Source organism: Sabethes cyaneus, chromosome 2 (genome assembly GCF_943734655.1).
Source record: "Sabethes cyaneus chromosome 2, idSabCyanKW18_F2, whole genome shotgun sequence".
Taxonomy (NCBI): Eukaryota; Metazoa; Arthropoda; class Insecta; order Diptera; family Culicidae; genus Sabethes; species Sabethes cyaneus.
In genome coordinates this window covers 95274048-95291386 of record NC_071354.1, presented here as the reverse complement: position 1 = coordinate 95291386, position 17339 = coordinate 95274048, and positions in this window count along the sequence as shown.

Genomic DNA, 17339 nt, shown 5'->3' with positions numbered 1-17339 from the left:
CGAACACAGCACTGTGTACCATCCATCGTAGATTCAATCAGTTTGATGAGCTTCCTGGGGAAGCTGTTCTCGTTGATGATTTTCCATAGCTCTTTCCGGTCGATGGTATCATATGCGGCTTTGAAGTCAACGAATAAATGATGCGTGGGAACTCTGTATTCACGGCCCTTTTGGAGGATTTGCCGCAGTGTAAATATTTGATCCGCTGTAGACCGACCTTCGACGAAACCGGCTTGATAAGTTTCCACAAATCTATTCGCAATTGGTGATAGACGGCGGAAAATGATTTGGGACAGCACTTTATAGGCGGCATTGAGAACGGTGATCGTTCGATAGTTCTCACAGTCCAACTAGTCGCCCTTTTTGTAGATCGGGCAGATAACCCCATCTTTCCACTCCTCCGGTAGCTGTTCGGTATCCCAAATTCTAACAATTAGTCGGTGCAGACAAACGGCCAGCTTTTCTGGTCCCATTTAATAAGCTCCGCTCCGATGCTATCTTTTCCAGCTGACTTGTTGTTCTTTAGCTGCATGATGGCCTCCTTAACTTCGCCTATCGTTGGGGCTGGCACCTCTTCCCCGTTTGTTGCACCGTCGAAACCGCTTTCCCCGCCGCCATGGTTCTCCGCCTGGGCGCCATTCAGGTGTTCGTCGAAGTGCTGCTTCTACCTATTGGTCACCTCACGATCGTCCGTCAGAATACTGCCAGTCTTATCCCGACACATTTCGGCTCGCGGCACAAAGCCTTTGCGGGATTCGTTCAATTTCTGGTAGAACTTTCCTGAGAACGATGCAGCCGTTCTAACTTTGCATATTCCTGCTCTTCCAGGTAGTGCCTTTTCTCCCAAAAGATTTGGTTTCGCTGCATCTTCTTCTGTTTGTGTCTTTCCACGTTCTGACGTGTGGCACTGCGCATCTTGGCCGCCCGCGCGGCGTTCTCCTCATCCATCACCCTCCTACATTCATCGTCAAACCAATCGTTCCGCTGATTCCGGGCCACATGCCCGATAGAGCTCTCCGCTATACTGCTGATGGCTGTTCTGATAGTGTTCCAACAGTTCTCGAGAGGGGCTTCGTCCTCTTCCGGCAGTGCAGCTGCGAGTGAATGCGCGTAGTTTGCGGCGACATCTGGCTGCTTCAGCCGCGCGAGATCTAACCGAGGCTGGCGTCGGTACCGAATGTTGTTCACAACGGAGAGTCTTGGGCGTATTTTAACCATCACTAGGTAGTGGTCCGAGTCAACGTTAGCGCTTCGATAGGATCTGACGTCGATAATGTCTGAGAAGTGCCGACTGTCGATCAAAACGTGGTCGATCTGTGGTTCTGTCTGATTTGGTGACCTCCAGGTGTACTTGAGATGGATTCTGTGCTGGAAAAAGGTACTACGACGGCCATATTCTTGGAGGTGGTAAAGTCGATAAGTCTTACGCCCATTTCATTGGTCCGCTGGTATGCACTGAACATTCAAATCACCGGTTTGTATTCTTTCTCCTGGCCGACCTGAGCATTGAAATCCCCGAAGACGATCTTGATATCATATTTTGGGCAGCGGTCGTATTCACTCTCCAACTGAGCGTAGAATTCATTCTTGTCGTCATCGGTACTTCTGACGGCTGTGCACATCGATGATGCTTATATTGAAGAATCGGCCGTTGATTCTCAACCTGCACACTCGAGGATTGATTGGCCACCACCCAATCACCCGTTTCCGCATCTCGCCGATCACTATGAAAGCTGTACCCAGCTCTGGTAGATGGTATCCCAAGTAACAATTTGGGTTTTATTACACTCTTATGATGGCATTTAAGACCAAAATTGGTCTTGAAGACCACCATAAGAGTACAATAAAACTTACATTGCTGCTTGGAATGTCCATCTCTGAACGTACGTACCGTTGAGCTCTTCCAGCACACCTCCTGCAGCGCTACGACGTCGAACTTGCGGTTCTTCAATACGTCGGAGAGCACTCGAGTGTTCCCTTGGAAGTTGAAAGATCGGCAGTTCCACGTCCCGAGTTTCCAATCCATAGTCCTTTTTCGTCGCGTGGGTCTATTCTGGTTGTTCCAGTAAGAATTTCCTTATTCTTCGTTCCGCGCTTTAGTATTTTTCGTGGTGACGGCTAGTAAAGCCTGCTACACCAACCCCTTGTTTCGTCGGAGAGCCAATGAAGCTCGAAAGAGCTCTCTTTTCCTGTCAGCATACGACTTTGGCTTCCACTGAGGTTGGTTACCCGATCTCCACCAAAGTTGCTCGTATCCCGGCTGGTACCACGAGGAGGTAGGAATAGGAGTTGCTGAATAAGAGGCTATGAACCGCTGTAGGGTCTATTTTATGCCTACACGTGCAGAAGGGGGCGCACCCATTTGGCATAAAGTCATTTGGCATAATGCTATTTGGCATAACGCCAATTGACATAACCCATTTGGCATAATCATAAGGGGCTATTTGGCATAACGCCATTTGGCATAATTCCTCAAACATTATTTTATGACCTACTGGTCACTTTCCTAGATGATTCAGGGCGAGCCGGCCGTAGGCAACGGCGAGTGTTCGCCGGTGACCCGCCGTCGGAAGCGCCGGCCACTGCGGGGGGGCAGCCCCCCCGCAGAAATCACATCTGTCTAGGTTTATTTGTTTTCCTAGGTTTACTGACCTCTAGTTCTTTCCTTCAGTTGGGTCCGAACGAGCGACAGCGAGTAAGGACGGATCACACTTTTTTTGCGAGGCGACCGAAGTCCATGGGCTTAATTAGGTGGATAACTGCGAAATGTAGTTTTCGAAAAAAGAAATTTTCTGCATAATAGTTTTCCGCCAAATAGTACATTTCGCGAAAATTTTCCTCGCAAAATGGTTCATTTCGCAAAATGAATTTCCACCAAACAATACTTTTCGCGAAACACTATAATCCGCGTTTTGATCAATTGCGAATTGGTTTTCCGCAAAATAGTACCCACGCAGTTACCATCACTAACGAGTGGTCCTCATTAATAAGCAGCGGAAAACGATTTTGATTAATGGTTACCTACACAGAAATATTCATAAATAACGTTTATTCCAAATCAAGAACTTCTTTCCAAAAATATTATCAGTAAGACATAGACATAACGGTGAATAAATTTTGACATATTTAGAAAGCTTTTATTTTTTCTTACAAGTGATAATTTGGGATATCTGTTGACAATTTTTTTATTATGACTAAAAGTTTTGTCTTTGTTTGCTGGCTGGACATACACTCAAGTACTTTTTTTACACGGTTTAGTATTTTGAGTATTAAGAACGGGGTAACTTAGAAACCATTCATTTATTTCTCAATACATTTGGGAGTAGCTCGACATTCCTCACGTAGGTTGTAAATAGTTCCTTAGCTGCACCGTTTTCGAGTAATCAAAAAAAAACAAACCGTGTAAAAAAAGACTTGAGTGTATACTAAAAACTTGACTTTGTAGTGTATAGTGGATGGTTACTGTGTGCTATATGAAGTGTAAGTAACACTTTCAAATACAGCAATGACTCGCTCGTAAAAAATCTCGTTTATTGGGCTGTTCGTTAGTTGAGTGTTCTCTAGTTGGGCCCTGCTCTAACTAAAATGTACTTGTATTTCAAAATTCTATCGTTTCAACGAATTCAGACTGTATAGGTATATGTAACGCACCGGTACGTTTTTAAGTGATACTCTTAGTTGTTTTCGAAAAGTTATGCAAGATTTCTTTCTACGGCAAGAAGTAACAAAAAATTTCTTGAGGTTGACGGCAGATAATCAATTACCAGAAATTTTGAAAAACACAAAAGTCAAAGACATTCTAGCATACTATGGAACAGGAAATCGGTACGCAAAGATTAAATATCAATTACTAATTGTCACTGGCTTTTTCACTGGTGTTATAAGAATCGGGTTTAATGTCATAAAGTTTGTGAGTGTTTGTCGGCGTTTACCAACTACAAAAACATCTTTAGGAGGGCGACAAGTGTACCCGGCTACCCAAAAGCGAATTTTACCAATTGTCATAACAAATTTAAATTGATTTTGACGCAACAGGTTCATTTGGTTCGTATATATATCTAGCTTAGACACACAGCACTATTTAGCCTTTAAAAGACAGTGCCAGAAAATCCGGAATTACGATGGAGTGTCAGCTATGAAGTAGAGAACTGGTTGGATTACAAGAATAACTGTCATGATGTGGGTGTCAAAACTCTAGAAATTCATTTAAAGAACTTCTTCATATAATGCGATGAATCAGGTTGAACATTCTGGAGTAAGTAGTAATTTTTGTTTTGAATGATCATTGCGAAACTGGCTTCTACAGGATCACAGATTATAGTTTAGGATTCGAAATAATGCTTAGCACTAAAACCATCGATTATTCGTTTAGAATCAGTTCCGATATGATCAATCAGTACTACTGTGACCATATCCTTTCGAAATGTCAAAAAGGATCAGTGAAACCAATTCTAATTTTGCCTTGTGTACCCAATTGACTATCAATGATTTCACAGGAACAGATTCAATTGCCTGAAATCAACAAATTTTACGATGTCACAAAATTTCTGTAACGTATCTTCCAAATTGACTGAGTTATAACAATTTAAAACTGAAAAGGTACTCAGTAAATTGCTGCATACATAAAGATTAAGCACCAAACAACAAAACCTGGCTAGATTATAAATTATGCCAAAAAGTCGTTATGCCAAATAACCATTATGCCAAATGACCATTATGCCAAATGACCATTATGCCAAATGACCGTTATGCCAAATGGATTTATGCCAAGTGGCGTTATGCCAAACAGCATTATGCCAAATGTCTTTATGCCATATAGGGTAGCCCCTGCAGAAGGCACCGACGGTAAGCATTATTCTGCCATTTACCAGCTACAAACCTACCAGCCCACCAGCCGTTTACCAGCAAATACTGAAAGTATCCGGGCAAAATCACTACACTTTTATTTAATGCAGCAATATTTTTCCGTCACTTATTCCACTTAACGGAACTTGCCCGCCGCCGTCGCGTTACCGTGAACATATTTAGGCATTTTCGATGAGCAGCATCTTGTAAATCACGTGCCAGACAAATCGGGCGCGACGCCTTCATTAAACTTCCGACGCTGCCAGGAGGAAAATCGCTACGCTATATTATTTCATCAAGCTATTGTTTATACTTACTCCTACACTTGCAGGTTTCGAGGCTCACTCCTCGGAGGTGGAATTTTCGGCGAGTAGTAGAAGTAGACATGCTGCACCAGTGATAATAATAATAATAACATTAACAATATTTTAGACTCATAACCTTATCCATTGTCTGCCCTGCAATATTCTTGGGATATGGCGGTTCGGTTTGGAGTAAGAATACTAGATGTGGTCCTCGTAACGTGTCGTTCTCGACTATATTGTACTGAAATATTTCTTCCTATGCTATGTGTCGTACGTTTTACGCTATGCGCTGTGTCAGCGTATAATTGTCACCGTTCGACGCGGTACAGTCCGTTTACGCTTATACAGCATAACCGATCCGCGTCGCGCTGAACCATTTCAATCATGAGCGTCCACCACACGCCCTATTTACATTTTTTTAAAAATTGTTATCTATAGTTAAGAATTTTTAAACTAAACAAGGAAATATGAACTAGGATTTATATAATGCGTATTATTCCCATGTAATTTGAAAGAACTCATTATGAAACAATCGTCCACCACACGTCCTATTGTTTCAAATTATATGTATTATTATTTTCATTCCTTATAACTTTTTATTCTATTTTTATGTATTATATCCTCTTTACCATTGATCTCTACCCTTATATTTGAGTCTATGTCCTCTACTACTCTGTATGGACCTATAAATTTATTGTCCAATTTTTTACCTATTTCATTTTTAATTAGGACTAAGTCATCTTTGTTATAACATTTTGGTACAATGTTTAAGTTATTTTTTATTGTTCTTTTCATCTTGCTAGAAAGAAGGTTTTCTCTTATTTCTTGATGGCATACTTGTAACTTTAACGTCAATTGCTTGCTATAGTTGTCTATGTCATAAATAGGCACTGGATTATCATTTGTTAAATTTGAAGGCATGTTACTATTTTTTCCGAATACTAAATAAAAAGGTGTGTATCCAGTGTTAGTGTGAACGGTATTGTTATATGCGAATGTGTAAAATGGTATCCAATGTACCCAAGAAAATAATTTTTCGTTACAATAGATGCGTAAAAAGTTTCCTAAACATTTGTGTGTGTTCTCCAAAGAACCTATAGTTTCATGATGGTAAGCTGTAGAATTTAGTTTTTGAATATTCAATAATTTGGCAATGGATGTAAACAAACTCGACATAAACTCTGTTCCTCTATCCGACGCAATTCGTTGTGGAACACCATATTTTAAAATAACATGCTCCACGAATGCTTTAGCTACTGTCTCTGTTGACTTGTTAGGTATCGGTGTTGCGGTTATAAATTTTGTTAACTCGCATTGCGTTGTTAGTATATATTCGTATCCATTGGTAGGTATCAAAGGACCAACCAAATCTACGTAGATTTTTTCAAATGCTGTGCTTGCTGTTGTCGTAATGATCATTGGAGTTTTTCCGCATCTTCCAACTTTTGATATCTGGCATTGCTTGCATTTTTTAATGAAATTCTCTACATCGCATTTCATGTTTTTCCAAAAATATCTTTTGCTTATAGTTGCAAGTGTGCGTCTAATACCCGCATGTCCCGCTGTCGGTAATATATGGTAGTCGTTTAGTATTAAAAGCTTTGACCTTTCGTCTGTTACTTCTTCTATTTGCTCTCCGATTTTTATTAAAATTGGTAATGTTTTTACTGATGATGGTCGACCATATATCTGTAGTTCTTCATATTTTTTAATGACGTCATATGTCTCCTTATTATTTTTGATGATTATATATTTTATATTATTAATTTTTGAATATTCCGCCACCTTCGACAACATTGCCCGTAGGTCAATTTGTGTCCTTTTGAGGGGAATTTCAATTACATCTGTGGAGATTTGCATGCTTTTTATGTTATCTTTCATTACCATTTTAACGTATTTGTCTTGTTTAGACGAAGGTTGATCAGTCCTATCGTCATTCGCTTTTTCGCCTTTAAGTTTCGAAGCTCTGGTAACGACTAGAACAGTTTTTCCATGAAGTGTTTTCAGGTCTTGAATCGAAATGCGTGACAACGCGTCCGCTATCACATTCTCGCTTCCTTTCCTGAAAGTTACTTCAAAATCATATTCTTCTAAAGCTAACCTGAATTTTGTTAATCTGCTGGAGGGGTCAGCTAAAGTAAAAAGGTAAACTAATGGTCTATGGTCACTGTAGACTTCAAATCTTCTTCCATACAGGTATGGTCGAAAATGCTTGATAGCCCACACCATAGCCAATAACTCCTTTTCTATCGTACTGTAATTTGATTCGGCTTTATTCAGAGTCTTGCTGGCATATGCAACCGGTTTGCCGTTGCTATTAGATAGCACAGCACCAATCGCATATCCAGACGCATCCGTATGTAAGTTGAATTTGTTGGTCTCCGTTAGATCCGGGTAATCCAGTACTGGTGGATTTATAAAACATTGTTTTAAATTCTCGAATGAGTTGTGGCATTCGCTACTCCATTCAAACTTTACACCCTTTCTGGTCAACTTGTTTAACGGTGTGCAAAGCCTAGCAAAGTCTTTTATGTGCTTCCGATAGTAATTTGCGAAAGCAACGAATCGCTTGACTTCATCCGCAGTGGAAGGGATCGGCCATTTTTTCACTGCTTCGATTTTAGCAGGATCAGGCCTGATGCCTTCAGCAGATATGTAATGTCCCAGGTATACTAAATTTTCTTGCAAAAAATTGCATTTTTCGGGGTTTAGTTTTAAATTTACCTCTCGCAATCTTCGGAAAACGTTCGAGAGATTTTTGTTATGCTCTTCTAGATTTCTACCAAATATGATGAGATCATCCAAATATACTAAACACTTCTCTCCATTAAGACCTGCCATCGCTATGGTCATTAGTCTTGAAAATGATGCTGGGCTTATTTTTAGTCCCATTGGAAGCCTTGTCATCTGATATTGTCCAGACGACGTCGAGAAAGCTGTTAGTGGCCTATCCTCTTGCTTCAAATTGCATTGGTAGTACCCTTGGGACAAGTCTAAATGCGAAAAGTACTTCGCTCCTGCCAATGAGTCTATGACCTCCTCTATATTTGGGAGTGGAAATGTATCGTTCTCAAGAACATTGTTAAGTTTCCGATAATCAACAACCAACCTCCATTTCTTTTTGTCATTCGCCGACTTTTTTGGCACTAGTAAAATTGGGCTATTCCATTCGGAACTAGTCTTTTCAATGACTCCATCTGACATCATCCTATCAATCTGGTCATTTATTTCCCTTTTTTGCGCCAGGGGAAGGCGATATTGTTTAGAAAATATTGGAGTTGTGCCATCCTTTATTTTAATACTGGATGTGTACTTATCCGTTACTGTTAATTTATCGTCTTTCAAGCAAAACACATCAGCGTATTTTAAGCATAGCCTCTGCATCTCTGCCTGATCTTGTTTTGTCAAATGTTTCAAGTTCAACTCATTTAAAAGTTTACTTGCTCTATTAGTATCGTATTTTGGCAGTTTAATTTTTCCTACCACATTGTAATCCCTTAGATCCTTTGTTTCAATATTTTTTGTTTCAATGCAAATTTCCTTATTTGCTATATTAATAATTCTTACGGGTAATTTCCCTTCTTTTGGAACTGATATTGAATTTGCTATGAAAACATGTGGCATTATTTCTTGTTGTAGTACCACACAAGTACCCGTCACACCGGTATCAACGTACCTTACCACCTCAGTACGAGCCGGTATAATGTAGCATGTTTCAGTTTTTGGTTGTTGCAATCTCATCTCCATACCCACAAAATCAACAATGGCTCCAAATTCTCTCAAAAAATCTGTGCCAATCAAGCCGTTAACTGCATCCGGCAAGCTCTCTATAATATTAAATTTAATGGGATATTCCACAGACTTGTACCCCACAAAAGTGTCAACGGATCCCAGAGTACGGGTTATTCCGTTTACACCACTGATTTCTAATGTGTGTGAATTATTGATATTGATAAATTCGGGAAGACATCTTTTGTCCAGAATACAACAAGATGCTCCACTGTCAATTATGAGTTCTATTACTCTGCCAAATAATTTAAATTTTGCTCTGAGAGCCTTCTTCGCACTAAAATTAACGAAAAAGATCGATTAAATGTGCCTCTTCTACAGGTTGTTGTTGTTGCTGTTGTTGTGTTTGTTGTTGCTGTTGTTGTCGTTGCTGAGGTTCGGCCATATGTGCCACATGTCCGTTGTTCCTCCCGCGACTGTTATTTCCTCGGTAGGTTTGGTTGGTTTGGTGGTTATTGTTATAACCATAGTTGTTATTGTGTTGTGTACCCCTACCACGGTACCTAGTGTTTCCTCGGTAACCACCACGACCTCTAGAGCTTACTCGGCTTCTCCAATTATTTCGATCGTTGCCCCTATAGGGCGTTCTTCCTGATGTGCACCATAGTGCCATCATATTTTCTAAACTATTTTCAGTTTTTGGAGTACTTTGGCACTCCAACGCATCCGATATCGCTTTATTTAGCGATGTCGGATTCCGTGCTTTTACGAAAAATTGTGTTGAGGGATCTTTCAATCCCTCGACAAATGCCTGAACCGCTACAGGTTCGACAATATTTAGGGCTGCCGCCTCACTTGGGAAAGTTCCCATTGAAACGTGTGCGGCTGCCAATTTAGCGGACAGGTTTTCTATGTCCGCGCCGAACTCTGCGATTTGTTTAGAATGTTGTTTTTTCAATGCCATCTCCTTTTCCACCGCTCTCGGTGTAATCTTCACCGAAAATTTTCTTTTCAGTGCATCAAACGCCTCGGCGGTTGTTCGTGCATTATCGATTGCCCCGTGGGCTGCGCCTACTAGTCTTGTTTTTAAAAATTTCAGGACGTCTGCTGGTGGAACACCGTTGGAGTATTCCTCCAGCAATTCGACGGTTTCAATAAATATGGACAGTTTCGATGGTTCGCCATTATATCTGTCGACTACCTTCATGGCCAAGCTAAGGTCTAGTTTGGTCGCCATTTCGTAGCGTTCTTCTTCTTCGAAGTCTGAAAATTCTTCTTGAAGAACTTCCTCGTCGTCGTTTGATTCCTCTGAGTCTTCTTCGTTATCTTGTATTTTCGAATTTTCACCCTCACCCCCTTTAGTGCCTTCAGGGGCTAAGGTGTCGTCTAGGTTAGCAGGTACTGAGCCAAGCAGCTTATAGCACTGCCTAGCAACAGACTTCAGTTGTAGATATCTTCTTTTAAATTGGGCTTTAGTCTCTATTGCTTTACATTTGTTTACGGCCCTTTTTAGCTCTTCTAATATGGTTTGGATTTCCTTTATTTTCCTTACCTTAGTGCCTGGTTTATAATTGGCATGTTTTTTTTAAATTAGCATGTAATTTCCCTAACGCATCTCCTGCTTTGAAAAATTCTTCCATTCCAGTGATAGTGCCTAAAACAAAATTTTTTTTTTTTTTTGTAAAGTAATTTATATTCTTCTTTTTTTACTAATGGATACTTCCCAATTATTTCTCTGGTTATATTTGAGATGTTCTATGGTCATCACATTTGACATTTTTTCCCCGCAGCAGCCGAAATTTCCCATATCTCGCTAGTGTGAAATTTTCCATCCATCCGAAGCTGGAATCATCGAACGAAATTTTCTCTCGCAGTCATCGTCTGGTTGATTGAAATCATTTCCAGTTGTACAACTGAATCAGCACTTTTATCCGTAGAATGTATGTCGATGTACGAATGCAACGTGGAAGCTACTTGGGACAGCACTACACTTTTTTTTTTTTTTTTTTTTTTTTTTTTATACGTTTGTTTTTTAAAGCAATTGTTTATTGTTTTAATTGTTTTTATTTTGAATCACAACATTTGGTAGTTTCTTACACGTTTGGCAAATTTGCCATACTAATAGCTCTTTGGGCGACACTTTCTGTCTGTTGGCGGTGCAGTTTTGCTACTATCCGCACTACAATGTATCCTACAGCCAACGCTGCTATCACGCACAGTGCAATTGTTTGTGCGGTATGGTTCTGTTCAATGACGCTATTTGATGCGGCCGGTGCGATGATTTCATCCGCACTAAACCATCCCATTTTAATTTTTTTTTTTTTTTCTCACTCTACGATTCACGTATTACGTGGTCTCTTCCAGAACACTGTTCGAAGCGTGCTTTTTCGTTTTGCAACCAACAAGGACGTTTTTCATTGCACAATTTCTGAAACTATAACTTCCGGAACAAAACTCGACCACTTTTTTTTTTTTAACTTGGGCATCTCCAACGCGTGAATCAGAAAATTTAACCGTATCGAAACTCGCTTTCACTGCATACTGGCGAGGATCGCCATGCAATATTCTTGGGATATGGCGGTTCGGTTTGGAGTAAGAATACTAGATGTGGTCCTCGTAACGTGTCGTTCTCGACTATATTGTACTGAAATATTTCTTCCTATGCTATGTGTCGTACGTTTTACGCTATGCGCTGTGTCAGCGTATAATTGTCACCGTTCGACGCGGTACAGTCCGTTTACGCTTATACAGCATAACCGATCCGCGTCGCGCTGAACCATTTCAATCATGAGCGTCCACCACAGCCCCTAGAACCAGCCGAAGGCTGCTGGTAGAAGACAACGTTGTAGAAGTCAGTTCGTAAAATGTGGGAGTTAAACTTTGTTATAAAACTTGTGCTTCAAACTGCGACGCCGTGAATGAAAATTTATTCAAATTTAATATATTTATGTTTATTCTTGTATTCCTCTCCTGGCGTTGCGTTGGTGAAACCTTACCATTTGTAATAATTCTCATTGGTAGGTGGTGGTGGGGGTGGTACTACGGAGGAGGAAGCAAATGCGGGACTCCTTAGCTCCCCAGATACAATTACAGATTTATTGTGTTTGGCTTATGAAGCGTAATGATTTATGCAAATTGGTGTATGCCGGAAAAAGGAGACAACTTTTCAAATTAGCTGTTTGGTGAAATATTTGCAAAATATTTCTCTGCTGCTGCTCATTCGACAGGAGTTAGACGATGTGAAACGCTATACGGATGAACTGCTTTCGCAAACCGGTGCTGCTAGGCCGGGTAAGCTTCCGGGGAAAATGAAAGGCCATAAAATAATGCCACTCGATAAACCACATCATATTTGTCATCGCATACATAGGAGATCATAAAGCCCTATAAAAATGAACCTACTTTAGAAGAAACGTGTTCGTACTGCTATATCCCCCGGAATGTTCGTGTAGGCCGGGTGTGAAGGGACTTGTCGGGAGTTAATGGAGCAGAAGTAACGGTATCGGTTGACAACACAAACAAAAAATAATGGACTCAAGAGCCTGGGAAACGGTCCTCAGTCCGACGGCGCAAGGCAGCAAACAGCAAACGAAGGGTGACCGCAAAATCTTTCTGGTATATAATGACGCTTCCGGTTTTGCCTCGGCCAGATTTTGGTGCAGCATTGGTTGGTAGTCACAGCCGGAACTGTGCCGTGAGTCGTCCCGGGGGTGTGCTGAATTATAGACAACCGCGATGCCGTCTTATCACAAAGTGATGGGGAGAAAAGTAATTTTAATTGAAATTTTATTACGGGATCATTTATCTAATGGAAGCTATAAAACTGTAGATTGTTTCTCTGCCTAAAAGCCAACTCGTGTAGTCGTTGACCGATAGTAAAACTTTTGCTTGTTTTTCGAAAGCTGTGATAAGGATATGAATTGGAAAGCCGTTTTGCTTTAGTTCGTATAATTAAATGTTCATTAAAAATAAGGAAGTTAAATTATAAAAAAAGCTAGTATTACGACTTTTTTCTAATCTGTATTATTAGCCTTTTTCTCAGCAAAATCCATGCTTAGCGTGCACAACATTGTTCAACATTGTTTTCCAGAGTTATTTAAAAAAACCCGTTGTAGCGAGGAAAGGAATCAAGTATTTTATTCACGAAATTTTCCATGGTATAGAACTTCCGCCAATTTCCGGAGCAGGAATATTTCATCGCTTCCTTCAAATTTGTCGTTTCAGTGTATTTTTTTAAATGGAAGAAACCCATCCTTGCATTACATCCGGCAGTGACAACGTGGACTTCGTACCATTGTACGACAAAATTCAATCAAAAAAGAATGAGAGTTGCTCTAGAGATATTTTTAAGAGTGACAGACAAGTTGGAATGGTTGTTAAGAATGAAGTCATTGAAGACCGCACATAAAAGTTGGGAAGCAAGAAAACTGGATTTAAAATCATTTTGTATCAAATCTCAATTCTACTGGAAATGCTCCTAAACTCAAGCAAACCGTTCTTGGCATTAACTCACTTAACCAAGAGTTTGACAAAGCTCAAATATGCATTCTTCAATAAACAGCCCCAAATCGCGTAAACTCCATCGTTTAAACTCTCTAAACACATTTCACATTATCGCTACAAGTTTAATCCTGTACCGTTCGTTCGTAACGGTGGCACTTGGCATCAGTCACATCAAGCAAATGATTGATGGTGAAACTGTGGCGGCGAGAGTGAGGACCAGCCAGTATTCGATTTCCCGCGCACAGATCGATGTTCAACGTTCACGGATGGTTGGTCGGTCGGTCGGTTGGTTGCTCGGTTAGTCGTCCTGGCTGGCAGGTTGAGCGCCGACAGCTTCATGAGATTGATTGATTCTTGTCCCAATTTAGACTCGTACGCTCGTTTTTCGTCACTCGTTCCGAAGGGCTCGGGGAGCGATATTTTTGCGAGCCCGAAAACATGTGCCGTTTGCATTTTAAGCCACGTGGGACCTGCCGCCGGCTGGTGCCTATTAGCTGTCAAGTGTTACTATGTGTGCCAAATTGGATTGAGACCACGGCAAATATTGATTTAGGATTGAGTACGTACTACGTACGATTGTTGCGGGTGGTTGTTTTACATTCCGTTCTAAATCGCTTGCTAACATATTTCTGTTAAGTAAAAATAAACAATGTTTATACATATTGATTAGTGCCAATTTTAAACTTAAAATCCTCGCAATCTAATGGCAATCATAAAATGTTTGGAAAATTTACTACCTGATTTTTGGTTTTAAAAGTAAGTCTAAAGTCATTTTTTGGCAATCTTTCTTTTTCCAACAGAAAGGAATGCGAGCGAAAACTTATGTTATGCGAAACACTTTTTTCCTCGGTCGCGCTTCATCAGTCACTCGGAGACAACCGCTTACAGACACCGTCTATCCATGTAGGAAGAAAAACCCGAGCATGGCAATTCCACTGGGGGTGGGTGTATGAAGTGCATTGGCTTTACCCTGGCGCCTAATAAAATTGGCAGGGAAATGAAACCCGGAAAATCCAAAGGGGAGAATATGATGAAAAGCAGAGCATATCCTTTTCTTCATTCCATGAGATACGTATGGAGCATTACGGACTTCCGCTGCACTGCGCTGTGGTGCGATACAAGAAGGTAAAATGGCAAATGGTAGCAGTCACCCCTAGACTTACTGCCGCAACGAGGGCACATAACAAGGAAGCTCCCGGTGAATAAAACGACACCACGCTGGAACCAGACAAATAAAAAATTTAATGATCAAAATAGAATAGCTTTAGATGTTTGGACGGTTGGTTGACTGTAGGCTGTCCTTCAGTTATGGAATATGTGCACTGCGGTTAACCGACGAGCCAGACTACCGATAGAGACGGCAAATTGTTTCACAAGTCTTATATGCATGTCGGAGGAGAAAAGTTCGCTTTTTTATGAGTATGAGTAATTGAATATACCGTCCGCCAGACGGAAGTGATGCGCAAAGGAATATTCTCTAAAGCAACTGTACGATATTACGATGCGAATCGCGTGTTGCTTCCTGCGAGTTTTTACGACACCGTTAAACAAAATACCTGTGGAACATTGTAAAGAAAGTGCTTAATGACTGCCGTTATAAGGAAATAAAAATACATATGCGTCTACATGTTCTACTGCTGTGCGTTCGAGAGCGTGTACCGTCTGCAGTAAAATAAATCTTCAAATTTTTAGTGAAGTTTAACCATCAGGTAAGGTTGGCTTATTTAAAGTTATGATTAATGTTTTATCAACAAACGTTTTTGCAGTAGTTGACTGATATATGCTGGTCGGGACAGACTTTCCTCGGTGCAAAACGAAGATCATTTGAAGGAAGGAAAGGAATATTCATTCAAAGCATTCTTTTAGGTGCCGGACATAATTCTGTACACTCTACCATAAACACGAGAAGAGAATCCGACGACATATCCGGCCCACCGTAGTCTACCGATTTTCGTCAGATGTTCGATGGGAAACTCTCCAAGCAGTGTCTGCACTGCACTTTTCACTTTTATTTCTCACTCCGCCAAATATCGTCCACGGTACCTTCCACTGAAACACGGCAAAGGCGCAGTATATTCCCCGTGAGTAAAGCCACAGCTTCAGGTTCACAACTACCGGTCTAAGAAGAGTTTTGTACATTGTTAGCTTCGTACGGCGATGTATGCTTCATGATCGTAGCGTTTTGCAAAGAGCAACGTAGGCTCGATTTTCGGCTTAAACGCGCCGTTGGATATCCTGACCAGTGCTGTTGTCCTCGCACACCAGCGATTCCAAATTTACGAACTCATCTACCACTTCTAGTTCATCGCCGTCAACGGTTACCGTCCGTGACAGGCGCGCGTTTGTCTCCTTTGGGCCTCTTACTTTCAAGTATTTGGTTTTCGACGGATTTATTGTTAGCCCAATCCTTCTGAACTCCGCTTTCAGTATGGCGTAGATTGCCTCTGCTGTCGCAAAGTTGCTTGCTAAAGTCATCTGCGAAGTCTAGGGGTTACCTTTGGTGAAAATCGTGCCTCTCGTTTCGGTGCTCGCTTGTTGGGTTATTTCCTCAATAGCGATGTTGAGCAGCATGCAGTATAACTCGTCACTTTGTCGCAACCCTCACCACTTTTCGAAGGGACTCAAAAGTGTCCCCAAGATGACGACATCGATTTTTGTACGGTGTGTGTCGGATTACTCCATGGAAGCAGCTGTAACGCGAATTTAATAAATCGTTTCTGGACAGCTCCACCCCTAGTAACCCAGTAGCTTGTGTAGGGAATCCTTACTATTGAAGCGGTTTCTAAAACCGAGCGAACAAGGGCATAAAATAATGACAATAGGGTCTCGGAAGCCGCTGGCAGCTCTAGATATAAAACTTAAGTTTCTAACCTAAGCTTTGGCAATGATGCTCGAGTAAAGATCTCTGAACGAGAACTTTACCTCTATGGAGGGGGCATCGGTTGATTTTCCACCTACCAACGCGGATTTATGCCTGGTCGATCAGAAAGCACGAACCTTATAGATTTTAAGTCTACCTGTGTTTCCCACATGGAGCAAATCGACGTAATCTATACTAATCTAAAAGTAGCGTTCAATCGTATTGACCATAAAATACTACTGCAGAAAATCTCGCGGCTTGTCGCATCTCGGAATTTCACGGAATGGCTTGGCTCCTGTTTATGCGGCAGAGTTCTGCGTGTACAGCTTAACTTCTGTTTCTCTTCCCGGTTTACTAATTTATCGGGTGAGCCCCAAGGCAGCAACATGGGACCTCTACTGTTTGTGCTGTTTTTTTAACGATATCGCCCCGCTGCTTTTTTTTGTATTGTTTATGCAGGGAGAAAATCTTCATAGACAGCACCTTCACGGTGCCGAATAGGATTCACAAGGTGCCAACATGCGCCTACCTACTAAAAACTCTCCTGCTGCCCGTTCCTGAACCCTTTCCGGAACTACCCTTAGGTTTTACTTCAGGAGGGAGGACGTGCCTAAGCAATCCGACTTACCCGTTGCGTGTGTGGGTTCACACAACACCCTTGTCGCTTCATAGCTTCATACCGTCACTACCCTTCACGTAGGGCTTGGGCTGCCCAATCAGCCCAATACTGACCCTAGCTAAGCTATGTCAGGCCCTGTCGTTGCAAACGTTCTATCATCGGCGAAACCAGTGATCTCGACCCCAGTGGGTAGTTCGAGCATCAGCACCCCATCGTACATGGCATTCCAGAGTGTGGGGCCGAGAATCGAGCCCTGTGGAACACCCGCTGTCACTTTATACTACTTCGCTCCATCTTTTAAGTAACTTTTAAGCAACCTGCATAGATGGTCCGGTACCCTCATCCTATGCAGCGCTAACGCGATTGCACCCCAGTTAGCACTGTTAAAGGCGTTTTTGGCATCGATTGTGACTATGGCACAATACTTGTCGCCTCGCCTTTTCCGTTTCATAGGCTTCTCGGCCCTCTCCACCACGGA